Consider the following 12,730-nt stretch of genomic DNA (forward strand, 5'->3'; position numbering starts at 1 on the left):
TTGGGCCATACTTTCTTTCTTTTTTTATTTTTTCTTTGAGACGGAGTCTTGCTCTGTAGCCCAGGCTGGAGTGCAGTGGCACAATCTTGGCTCACTGCAGCCTCTGCCTCCCAGGCTCAAGCAATTCTTCTGCCTCAGCCTCCTGAGTAGCTGGGATTACAGGCATGTGCCATCATGTCCGGCTAATTTTTGTATTTTTAGTAGAGACGGGGTTTCACCATGTTGGTCAGGCTGGTCTCGAACTTCTGACCTCATGATCCACCCACCTCGGCCTCCCAAAGTGCTGGGATTACAGGCGTGAGCCACCGCGCCCAGCCTTACTTTCTTGTTTATTTGTATGTTTTATAATTCATTTGAGAACTGGACATTTTAAGTATTATTTTGTAATAACTCTGGAGATCTAATTCTCTTCTCAGGGATTGCTGAATCTTGCTTGTTGAAGGCCGGAGCCATCTGTTTGTGACTTCCGCAAACTAATTTTTGCAAATTGTATATTCCTTGTTGTGTGTGGCCACTAAAGTTTCTGTTCTGTTATCTCTGAGGTCAGTCGATGACCTGACAAAGATTTCCTTAAATTTCTGGCGCTCCTTATAAGGCTACCTTCTTTTGAAAAAAGAAAAGAAAAAAAAATAAATAAAATTTCTGGCTTCTCAGAAGGGAAATGGCTATCAAGCTATGAAAAGACATGAAGGAAGCTTAAATGCAATTACTAACTGAAAGAAGCCAATCTGAAAAGGCTACATACTGGATGATTTCAACCATATGACATTCTGGAAAGGGCAAAACTATGGAGATGGTAAAAAGATCTGTTGGTTGCCAGGGGTTGGGGGGAAGAGGGATGAATAAGTGGAGTACAGAGGATTTTTAAGACAGGGAAACTATTCTGTGTGATACCATAATAGTGAAAACATGTCATTATACATTTGTCAAAACCCATAGAATGTATAATATCAAGAGTGAACCTTAAAATAAACTACAGACTTTTGAATGATAGTAATGTGTCAATGTAGGCTCAACAATTATTTATTCACTTATTTATTTTAATTTAATTTAATTTTATTTTATTTTCTGAGACAGAGTCTTGCTATGTCACCCAGGCTGGAGTGCAGTGGCACGATCTCGGCTCACTGCAAGCTCCGCCTCCCGGGTTCACGCCATTCTGCTGCCTCAGCCTCCCCAGCAGCTGGGACTACAGGCGCCTGCCACCACGCCCGGCTAATTTTTTTGTATTTTTAGTAGAGACAGGGTTTCACCGTGTTAGCCAGGATGGTCTTGATCTCCTGACCTCGTGATCCACCTGCCTCAGCCTCCCAAAGTGCTGGGATTACAGGCGTGAGCCACCACGCCCAGCCTCATTTTATTTTTGAGACTGAGTTTCGCTCTTGTTGCCCAGGCTGGAGTGCAATGGCGCAATCTTGGCTCACAGCAACCTCTGCCTCTGGGTTCAAGCGATTCTCCTGCCTTAGCCTCCCGAGTAGCTGGAATTACAGGCATGTGCCACCACGCTCAGCCAATTTTGTATTTTTAGTAGAGACGGGGTTTCTCCATGTTGGTCAGGCTGGTCTTGAACTCCCGACCTCAGGTTATCTGCCTGCCTTGGCCTCCCAAAATGCTGGGATTATAGGCATGAGTCACCGCACCCAGCCAACAATTATTTATTTATTTATTTTTCAGATGGAGTCTCACTCTGTCACCCAGGCTGGAGTGCAGTGGTGAGATCTTGGCTCACTGCAACCTCCAACTCCTGGGTTCAAGTGATTCTTGTGCCTCAGCCTCCCGAGTAGCTGATATTACAGGTGCGTGCCACCATGCCCGGATAATTTTTGTATTTTTAATGGAGACAGGGTTTACACCATATTGGCCAGGCTGGTCTTGAACTCCTGACCTCAAGTGATCCACCCACCTCGGCTTCTAAAAGTGCTGGGATTACAGGCATGAGCCACCATGCCCGGTCAGCTCAACAATAGCAAACTGTTCTTTGTTCTCTTTTTCCATTCTGATGCTAGAGTTTGATAGTAGGGGAGGTTGTGGGGTGCAGCATGGAATATATAGGAACTCTCTGTACTTTCCACTTGATTTTACTGTGAACTTAAAATTGCTCTAAAAAATAAAGTCTATTTTTGGTAGAAGCAGGGTTTCATCGTGTTGCCCAGGCTAGTCTCAAACTCCTGAGCTCATGCAATCTGCCCACTTTAGCCTTGCAAAGTGCTGGAATTATTAGGCATGGGCCACTGTGCCCAACCTGGAAGTATATTAATGTAAGGTTTTTTTTTTTTTTTTGAGGGAGTGTCACTCTATTGCCCAGGCTGGAGTGCAGTGGCATGATCTCGGCTCACTGTAACCTCCACCTCCCAGGTTCAAGCGATTCTCCTGCCTCAGCCTCCCGAGTAGCTGGGACTACAGGCATGCACCACCACACCTGGCCAATTTTTGTATTTTTAGTAGAGATGGGGTTTTGCCATGTTGGCCAGGCTGGTCTCACACTCCTGACCTCAGATGATTTGCCTGCCTCAGCCTACCAATGTGCTGGGATTACAGGCGTGAGCAACTGCACCTGGCCTATTAATGTAAGGCTCTTACACTCTCTGTGAAATAGTATAATATTTGAAGGTAGATGGTGATAGGTTAAAGATGTCTCTATAAACCTGTAAACAACCACTAAAATAAAACAAGGAGGAATAGCTAATAACCCAATAAAGGAGATATAATGGAATAAAAGTAATATTGACTAATCCAAAAGAAGTCAGAAAAAGAGAACAAAGAGATGGGACGAATAAAAACAAGATGATAGACCCAAAACTAATTATATTAACAATCATTAAACTTAGATTTTCTTAACACCCTAATTACAGGGTAGAGATGATCAGATTGGGTAGAAAAGCAAGACTTGCCAGGTGCAGTGGTTCACACCTATAATTTCAGCACTTTGGGAGCTGAAGGCAGGTGTATTGCTTGAGCCCAGGAGTTCAAGACCAGCCTGGGCAACACAGAGACCTGTCTCTGCAAAAAGTAAAACTAGACAGGTGGCTGGGCATGGTGGCTCACGCCTGTAATTCTAGCACTTTGGGAGGCCGAGAAGAGCAGATCACCTGAGGTCAGGAATTTGAGACCAACCTGGCCAACATGGCGAAGCCCCCTCTCTACTAAAAATACAAACATTAGCCAGGTGTGGTGGCGCATGCCTGTAGTCTTAGCTACTTAGGAGGCTGAGGTAGGAGAATCGCTTGAACCCGGGAGGTGGAGGTTGCAGTGAGCCGAGATCGCACCACTGCACTCCAGCCTGGATAACAGAGCGAGACTGTCTCAAAAAAACAAAACAAAACATAACAAAACAAAACAGCAAAGACAGGCTGCATGCATAATTCTAACACTTTGGGAGGCTGAGGTGGGCAGATCGCTTGAGCCCAAGAGTTCAAGACCAGCCTGGGCAACATGGTGAAACCCTGTCTACAAAAAATACAAAAATTAGCTGGGCGTGGTGGTGCTCGCCTGTAGTGGAGAGGCTGTGGTGGGAGGATCACCTGAGCCCAGGAGGTGGAGGCTGGGGTGAGCTGTGGTCATACCACTGCACTCCAGCCTAGGGACAGAGTGAGATTCTGTCTCAAAAAATAAATGAATAAAGAAATAAAATTAATTAATAATTTTAAATTTATTTATTTTAAAATTATAAAAACAATAAATAAAAATTAAAAATGTAATATACCAAAAACCATTGAATTGTAAATTTTAAATTGTGTATGAATTTATATCTCAGTAAAGCTGTATGATTCCATTTATATAAAACTCTTGGAAATTCAAACTAATATATACTGATAGAAAGGAACTGTAATTCTCGCACTACCTCATTGTCTTTTTTTTTTTTTAAGATTATATTTGTTTTGGAGACTGGACTCTCGCTATGTTGCTTAGGCTGGACTTGAACTCCTGGGCTCAAGCGATCCTCTCCCACTCAGCCTCCAGAGTAGCTAGGACTACAGGCGGGCACCACCACACCCGGTTTGTGTTTTTGTTTATTTTTTTAAGAATTATTTTATTAAAATTTTTTTTTTGGTTTGTTTGTTGAGACAGAGTTTCGTTCTTGTTGCCCAAGCTGGAGTGCAATGGTGCGATTTTGGCTCATTGCAAGTTCAAGTGATTCGCGTGCCTCAGTCTCCTGAGTAGCTAGGATTACAGGCATGTGCTGCCATGCCTGGCTGATTTTGTATTTTTAGTACAGACGGGGTTTCACCATGTTGGTCAGGTTGGTCTCGAACTCCTGACCTCAGGTGATCGCGCCTCTGTCTCCCAAAGTGTTGGGATTACAGGTGTGAGCCACCGCACCCGGCCTTTTTTTTTTTTTTTTTTTTTGAGATGGAGTTTTGCTCTTGTCGCCCAGGCTGGAGTGCAATGGCATGATCTCGGCTCACTGCAACCTCGGCCTCCTGAGTTCAAGCGATTTTCCTGCCTCAGCCTCCCGAGCAGCTGGGATTATAGGCACACGCCACCATACCCGGCTAATTTTTGTATTTTTAGTAGAGATGGGGTTTTATCATGTTGGTCAGGCTGGTCTCAAACTCCTGACCTCAGTTGATCCCCTCCCCCTCCCCCCATCGCTGCCTCAGCCTCCCAAAGTGCTGAGATTACAGGCATGAGCCATCGCGCCCACCCAAATTTTTTTTTTTTACCTCATTGTCTTTACTTACTTTTGTTTTTTTTCTCAAATACTTTCTCATGTCCCTGTTTCTTTATGTTAATATTAGTCCAGAGGAGAAAATAGGACTTGGGGATCTGGGGAACACGGGGTGGTCTCACTTTGCCAAGGGAAAGATGAGGTTTGGGGGCCCCTGGGCTAAGTAACTCGTACTGAGGTCGCGATCTAAGTAGTCCTCGATTACCTGAAGATGTAGTGTAGAAGCCTGTGACTTACAGTGAGGCTGGCCCTAGAACTTCACTTCCCAGGAGGTCTCAGGCATCGAGTGGAAACTGCGTCCGACAACGGAGTGGGACTTGGTCGCAGTTCGCCAAACCTGCCCAGCCCAACTCAAGACACCCAGGAGGCTCTGGTGTTCGAACAGCTCTGGAGAACGATCGGATTGAGAACCCCCGAGCCAATCCCTAACTGCGATCTTCTCTACCCGAGTTTCCCTATCCCCCAGGAGGTTGTTTTAGAGATGGTTGTCTTATGAGCCACTCCCTGAATGGAAGGGATTTGAGGATGGGGTGAGGTGTGTGTATGTCAGGGAGATTGAGCCAGCTTTCCTGTATGTGAATCCGATGGAGGGTACCTCTCTGTCCCAGCCTCACACGTCCATGTGAAGCCCCGGAATCAACTACCCTTGGTGGAGAAGGATGTGTGTGAAGTGTCAAACGGGCTTGTGGTGTAAGTTGATGGATCACTAGGCTTGCCTGTCCTTCATTTAAATTTCCAAGTGCAAGATAGTCTCCTCTGGCTCAGGGCTGGGGAGGGTTCAAGTGGCTTGCTTCATCTCGGAGTGTCCTAGAGTCTCTTTTAACCTGTCCTGAACCAGATAAGTCAGTCTCCCCTGATTCAGTAGATAAACTAAGTTGCAGAAAGTAGAGTAGATTAAAAATGGGGTCTTCTGTTGAACTATTTGGGTTTCAGAAAGTTAGAGAGAGCCATTCAAGTGGATATAAACTCAGACTTGTGGGAAGACAGTTGACACATGGAGAATGTGTTAGAAACAGTACCACTTTGAGCTGGACTCTTCTCTTGACTGTTGTTAGGACTTTCATATTGTGTGTCTAGCCCAGGAGACAGTTGACTGCCAGGCAGACTGTACACGTGGAGAAGGATGCTTTAGAACAAGCTTGTCCAACCTGTGGCCCAACACAAATTTGTAAACTCTCTTAAAACAATATTTTTTTTGCAATTTTTTTTTTTTATCACATCAGCATCGTTAGTGTATTTTATGTGTGGCCCAAGACAATTCTTCTTCTTCCAACGTGCGGGTAAGCCAAAAGATATGGACACCACTGCTTTAGCAGATGAGGTTGGAAGACTTTTAAGACATTGTAATTCCAGGGTTAGGAGCGAATGACTAACTCAGGGGCCTTCTGGGGTGCTGTCTCTACAGCTCCAGGCCTCTCCCAGTTTCCAATCCTTTAAGCATACCTAAAGATCTCTGATTTATTTGTTTTATTTATTTATTTATTTATTTATTTATTTCAGACAGGTTCTTACTCTGTCAATCAGGTTGGAGTGTTGGCCAGGCTGGTCTTGAACTCCTGACTTCAAGTGATCTGCCTTCCTCAGCTTCCCAAACTGCTGGGATCACAGGCGTGAGCCACCGTGCCCGGCCTGTCCCTAAGAGTTTTACTCTGGTTCAGCAACTGCCTAAGTTGCACTGTTGTTCTGGAAGCAGTCACTTTGAGCAGAGGTGTTGGACACTGGATGATACCTAGAGGAAGCTGGGAAAATGAATTGCACAGACAGTAATTGTTGTAGGAATTCAGAGGGGAAATACATTTATCCAGATCAGGAAAGTCAAAGAAAGCTAATCTCGAGAAAGGTGGTGATGACTGTGCCCCTTTTCTATCGACCTTGTGTGTTTGATGCTTATGCCTATTCCTGGATGGAAAAAGAACGGGCTGATGGTCAGTGAATACCCTGGGGTGGTTTCCTACCAGAGTTAAATTATGCTCTAGACTTATTTTAGCTGTGGAACCTGTGCTAAAGAAGACTTCTAGGTGGGAGGCCTCGCCACTCAGAATTGGCTCTGTGGGCAGAGAGCAACCCCTAGTGGGCTTGTGGAAAGCATACTCTGAAAGCCACTTTTCTTCTTTTTTTTTTTTTTCTTTTTGAGACAGGGTCTCCATCTGTCATCCAGGCTGGAGTCCAATGGTGTGATCATAGCTCACTGCAGCCTCGATCTCCCAGGCTCAAGCAATCCTCCCACCTCAGCATCCCAAGTAGCTGGGACTACAGGTACATGCCACCACGCCTGGCTAATTTTTTTTATTTTTAGTGAGATGAAGTCTCACTATATTGCCCAGGCTGGCCTCAAACTTCTGAGCTCAAGGAATCCTCCCACCTCAGCCTCCCAAAATGCTGGGATTACAGACATGAGCCATACAGCCGGCTCACTTTTCTTTATTCTGACCAAAATGAGGTGTTGTGTTTGTTTTTGCCTATGATATGGGCCTAATGTAGACCTTAGCTAATGAGACAACAGAATGGGGGATGTATCTATTTCCCCAAATCCTCAAGGTGAGAAATAAACTGATTCTCAATTTTTTTTCTGTAACCAAATATATATGATTATTTAATGCCCTTTCTTCTGTGCTCTGACACTTAAAGAAGGTACTGCTATAAGAATTAGGTCTGAAATTAGGGCAGTAGTTAAGAACCTACAGAAAGTGGAGTCCCTCGGGACCTAAATTGAAGGCAAGGCATTGATGGGGTATTAATATGGGGGTATAAATATAGGAACTCATAATAAACAAGCTTCTTGGAGATCATCTCTGCCATATCATTTACTCTGAAATACTGATTCATGAACAAATGGATGAGTATGGTGGCATTAAGACCTGTAGTTTTACTCACATAAGGTTGAAGGGGATGAGACCCCTGGTTTATCTAGCATTGTAACCATATTACAGAATTTTTGCCTTCTCCAGTAGTAGAATAGTAGAATTATTAAGAAGACATAGTAGCTTCTAACGCTTAATGAGTACTGGCTATGTGAGAGAGACTAATTAAGTACTACGCATGCCTTCTTTCATTTAACCCTCAGGTTAAAAATTTTCTCTGGCCGGGTGCAGTGGCTCATGCCTGTAATCCCAGCACTTTGAGAGGCAGAGGCGGGTGGATCACTAGAGGCCAGGAGTTCAAGACCAGCCTGGTCAACATGGTGAAACTCTGTCTCTACTAAAAACACAAAAATTAGCTGGGTGTGGTGGCACACGCCTGTAATTCCAGCTACTTGGGAGGCTGAGGCACAAAAATCGTTTGAACCCAGGAGGCAGAGGCTGCAGTGAGCTGAGATGCACCACTGCACTCTAGCCTGGGTGACAGAGCAAGACTCTGCCAAAAAAAAAAAAAAAAAAACACCCGACAAGTTCACAAAGATTAGAGGGAGAACTACTGGGTTTTGCCTCCTGACTTCGGAGCCTACACTCTTAACCATTTCTTTTTTCATTTTCTTTCTTTCTTTTTTTTTTTTTGAGACGGAGTCTCGCTCTGTTGCCCAGGCTCAAGTGCAGTGGCGTGATCTCAGCTCACTGCAAGCTCCGCCTCCTGGGTTCATGCCATTTTCCTGCCTCAGCCTCCTGAGTAGCTGGGACTACAGGCACCTGCCACCACACCCGGCTAATTTTTTTGTATTTTTATTAGAGACAGGGTTTCACCGTGTTAGCCAGGATGGTCTCGATCTCCTGACCTTGTGATCCACCCGCCTCGGCCTCCCAAAGTGCTGGGATTACAGGAGTGAGCCACTGGGCCTGGTCTCTTTTTTTTTTTTTTTCAGACAAGAGTCTTGCTCTGTCGCCCAGGCTGGAATGCAATGGCGTGACCTTGGCTCAATGCAACCTCTGCCTCCTGGACTCAAGCGATTCTCCTGCCTCAGCCTCCTGAGTAACTGGAATTACAGGTGTGCGCCACCGTGTCTGGCTAATTTTTGTATTTTTAGTAGAGATGGGGTTTTGCCATGTTGGCCAGGCCGGCCTCGAACTCCTGACCTCAGGTGATCTGCCCACCTCGGCCTCCTAAAGTGCTGGGAATACAAGCGTGAGCCACCACGCCTAGCCCTCTTAACCATTTCTTTAGCTGAGTGTGACTTGTCTGCCTTTCTCTCCAGTATTGTGATGTCTCTGTTTTTCAGGAATGGAGGTTCCTCTGCTGGCTCTATAGCCAGAGACCCAAAGTGAGAGCCATGTTTCTTGATTCAACCCTGGAAACCTTCTATGATAATTTTTAAAAATTACTAATCATTTATTGAGCACCTACAATATTTTGGTACCTTTGATACAGTAGATCCAGACCTTATGATAACAGTGTAACACAAATACCTATGTGGATGAATGGTTTTTAATCTTTTTGAGCTCACCCAAAGATTAAAAAGCCTTTTGTGAGATACTGGTGACAGCTCTGGATCTTCCTTCCAGAAAAATTCACTTATGCACATATACATAGTATTGTACACAACTTCAGAAGAGGCTTCTAGGACCTACTGAAGCCCATCCTCTAGTAGTCCACAGACTCCAGGGTAAGAACTCTTGACTTATACAACCCTTTGCAGCTGACTCTTTTATGGCATTAAGGGTATAGAGAGTGTGGGGGGCATCTTATCCTCCTCATCTTCTCCTCAGAGAGAAATGTTTAGAATAGCTCCCTACATTAACCAAGCATCTCTGAATATTCTTTCTTTCTCTCTTGTACATAGGACTACAAGGGAAGAATGCAGACAATCAAATGTGTGGTTGTAGGAGATGAGGCTATAGGTAAAACCTGCCTCCTCATCAGTTATACAATAAATGTCTTTCCTGAGGAGTATATCCCCCAACTGCCTTTGACAACTATAGCGTCCAGACATCTGTGGATGGGCAAATCGTTAGCCTGAACACGTGGGACACTGCTGGCCAAGAGGAGTATGATGACTGCAAATGCTCTCCTAACCCCAGACCAGTATCTTTGTTATTTGTTTTTCCACTGGGAACCCATCCTCTTATGCCAATGTGAGGCATAAGTGGCACCCAGAGGTCTCCCAGCATTGCCCCAATGTGCCTGTTCTGCTGGTAGGCACCAAGAGGGATCTGTGGAGTGACCTTGAGACAGTGAAGAAGCTGAAGGAGCAGAGCCTAGTACCCATGACTCCTCAGCAAGGCACTTCCCTGGCTAAGCAGGTGGGGGCTGTGAAGTATCTGGAATATTCGGCCCTGATGCAGGATGGGGTGCATGAGGTATTTTTAGAAGCTGTTCGGGCTGTGCTTTACCCTGCTACAAAGAAGAACACCAAGAAGTGCATCCTCTTATAGCTTCTAGGTGCTACTTGGGGACTTCACCTGAGAAGCATAAGGGTGATATTCCTTTGTCAGCAGTTAAAGAGTGCCAGCATGAGCCATTGCAGAAACCCTAGACTGCAGTATATTCAGCTTTTGGAGGAACGAAGACAGACTTGTTTGTACATGGCTGCTTTGAAGTTTGGTCTGACCTTTTGGAGGAAGGTGTGTGTGTGTGTGTGTGTGTGTGTGTGTATGTGTGTGTGTGTGTGTGGGAAGGTGTGTGTGTGTGTGTGGGAAGGTGTGTGTGTGTGTGTGGGAAGGTGTGTGTGTGTGTGTGTGTGTGTGTGTGTGTGTGTGTGTGTGTGTGTGTGTGTGTGTGTGTGTGTGTGTGTGTGTGTCCCCTGTCGAAGTGGTAAGAAGAGATGCCATTCAGTGCTGTTCTTTTCTCTCCTGGCCAGGCAATGACTAAGCAGAGCAGCTTAGGACTGTTCATTGTAGACTTTTGCTTGTCTGCTTTTAAATCTAATTGGAGCTTTCCTTACTGTATTTACCACTGAGCAAGTGCCTCACAGAAGGACAAGGTTATCCGGTTTTATTTATTATTATTATTATTATTGTTATTATTATTTTTTTGAGACGGAGTTTCTTTCTTGTCACCCAGGCTGGAGTGCAATGACGCGATCTCGGCTCACTGCAACCTCCGCCTCCCAGGTTCAAGCGATTTTCCTGCCTCAGTCTCCTGAGTAGCTGGGAATACAGGCGCCTGCCACCATGCCCGGCTAATTCTTTTGTATTTTTAGTAGAGACAGGGTTTCACCATGTTGGCCAGGCTGGTCTCGAACTCCTGACCTCAGATGATCCACCCACCTCAGCCTCCCAAAGTGCTGGGATTACAGGTGTAAGCCACCGTGCCCAGCCTATTTTTATTATTTTTTTGAGAGAGAATCTCACTCTGTCACCCAGGCTGGAGTGCAGTGGCGTGATCTTGGCTCACTGCAACCTCCGCCTCCTAAGTTTCAAGCGATTCTCCTGCCTCCTGCCTCAGCCTCCTGAGTAGCTGGGACCATAGGCACGCACTACCACACCTGGCTAATTTTTGTATTTTTAGTAGAGACGGAGTCTCACCATGTTGGCCAGGCTGGTCTCAAATTCCTGACCTCAGGTGATCTGCCTGCCTCTGCCTCCCAAAGTGCTGGGATTATAGGTGTGAGCCACCATGCCCGGCCGGTTATCCAGGTTTTAAATCTCATTGCTTTAAACTTTCTCATATATGAATTTTTTTTTTCGGTTATTGAGACAGGGTCTCGCTTTGTCATCCATGGAGGCTGGACTGCAGTGGCAGTGGCATGAACATGGCTCACTGCCATCTCGACCTCCCAGGCTCAAGGGATCCTCTTGCCTCAGCCCCTCGAGTAGCTGGGACCATGAATGCGTGTCACCATGTCTGGTTAATTTTTGTATTTTTGTAGAGATGATGTTTCACCATGTTGCCCAGGCTGGTCTTGAACTCCTGAGCTCAAGTGATCCTCCCATCTTGGCCTCCCAAAGTACTGGGATTACAGGTGTGAGCTACAGTGCCTGGCCGACTAATTTTTGAAAACCATATTATGGGCTGGGCGTGGTGGCTCACGCGGGTAATCCCAGCACTTTGAGAGGCCAAGGCAGGCAGATCACAAGGTCAGGAGATCGAGACCATCCTAACACGGAGAAACCCCGTCTCTACTAAAAATACAAAAAAAAATTAGCTGGGCGTGGTGGCGGGTGCCTGTAGTCCCAGCTACTCCGGAGGCTGAGGCAGGAGAATGGCGTGAGCCCGGGAGGCGGAGCTTGCAGTGAGCCGAGATAGCGCCACTGCACTCCAGCCTGGGCAACAGAGCGACACTCCGTCTCAAAAAAAAAGAAAAAAGAAAACCATATTATGTGTGATTCCTGGGTGTTCCCAGTGTTGACATGTTTCTCCCATTCTTGAGATGAGACGTGTTCAGAAAAATGGTTTAGGAGCATTTTTTAAAGTTCTGTGAGATGGTAATAGATGTTCCTTAAAAGAGTTCTGTGAGAAGAACAGAACTCTGTTCTTCCTACTGGGGATTAAAAAAAAAAAAAAAAAAAAAAAGGAAAAAACGGTTCTGTCATCAAATAAGCTCAAGAACCAGCAATTTAAAAATAGTGCTGAGCGCGGTTGCTCATGCCTATAATCCCAGCACTTCGGGATGCCAAAGCGTGTGGATGGCTTGAGCTCAGGAGTTTTAGACCAACCTGGGCAACGTGGCGAAACTGTCTCTACAAAATATGTGAATATTAGCCGGGTGTGGTGGTGTGCGCCTGTAGTCTCAGCTACTGGAGGGGCTGAGGTGGGAGGATCACTTGATCCCAGGAGGTTGAGGCTGCTGTGAGCTGCGTTTGTACCACTGTACTCCAGCCTGGGTGACAAAGGGAGGCTCTGTCTCAAAAATAAACAAATAAATAAATAAAACTGAACAGGTTCTTTAATGGCAAGACTTTATAACTGAATATGATGTATGTAACATTTCTCAAACTTATTTCACCACTGAATTTTTTTTTTTTTGAGACGGAGTCTTGCTCCGTCACCCAGGATGGAGTGCAGTGGTGCGATCTCAGCTCACTGCAAGCTCTGCCTCCTGGGTTCACGCCATTCTCCTGCCTCAGCCTCTCTGAGTAGCTGGGAGTACAGGCGCCCACCACCACGCCCGGCTAATTTTTTGTATTTTTAGTAGAGACGGGTTTCACCTTGTTAGCCAGGATGGTCTTGATTTCCTGACCTCATGATCTG

The 12,730-nt window shown here is 45.6% G+C and overlaps 1 pseudogene; it reads left to right on the forward strand.

Moving 5' to 3' along the window:
- The first annotated feature begins 9,196 nt into the window (after positions 1–9,196).
- LOC112131044 (rho-related GTP-binding protein RhoG-like) lies at positions 9,197–10,466 on the forward strand (annotated as a pseudogene).
- The last annotated feature ends 2,264 nt before the right edge of the window (positions 10,467–12,730 follow it).

This window comes from Pongo abelii, chromosome X (genome assembly GCF_028885655.2).
Source record: "Pongo abelii isolate AG06213 chromosome X, NHGRI_mPonAbe1-v2.0_pri, whole genome shotgun sequence".
NCBI lineage: Eukaryota > Metazoa > Chordata > Mammalia > Primates > Hominidae > Pongo > Pongo abelii.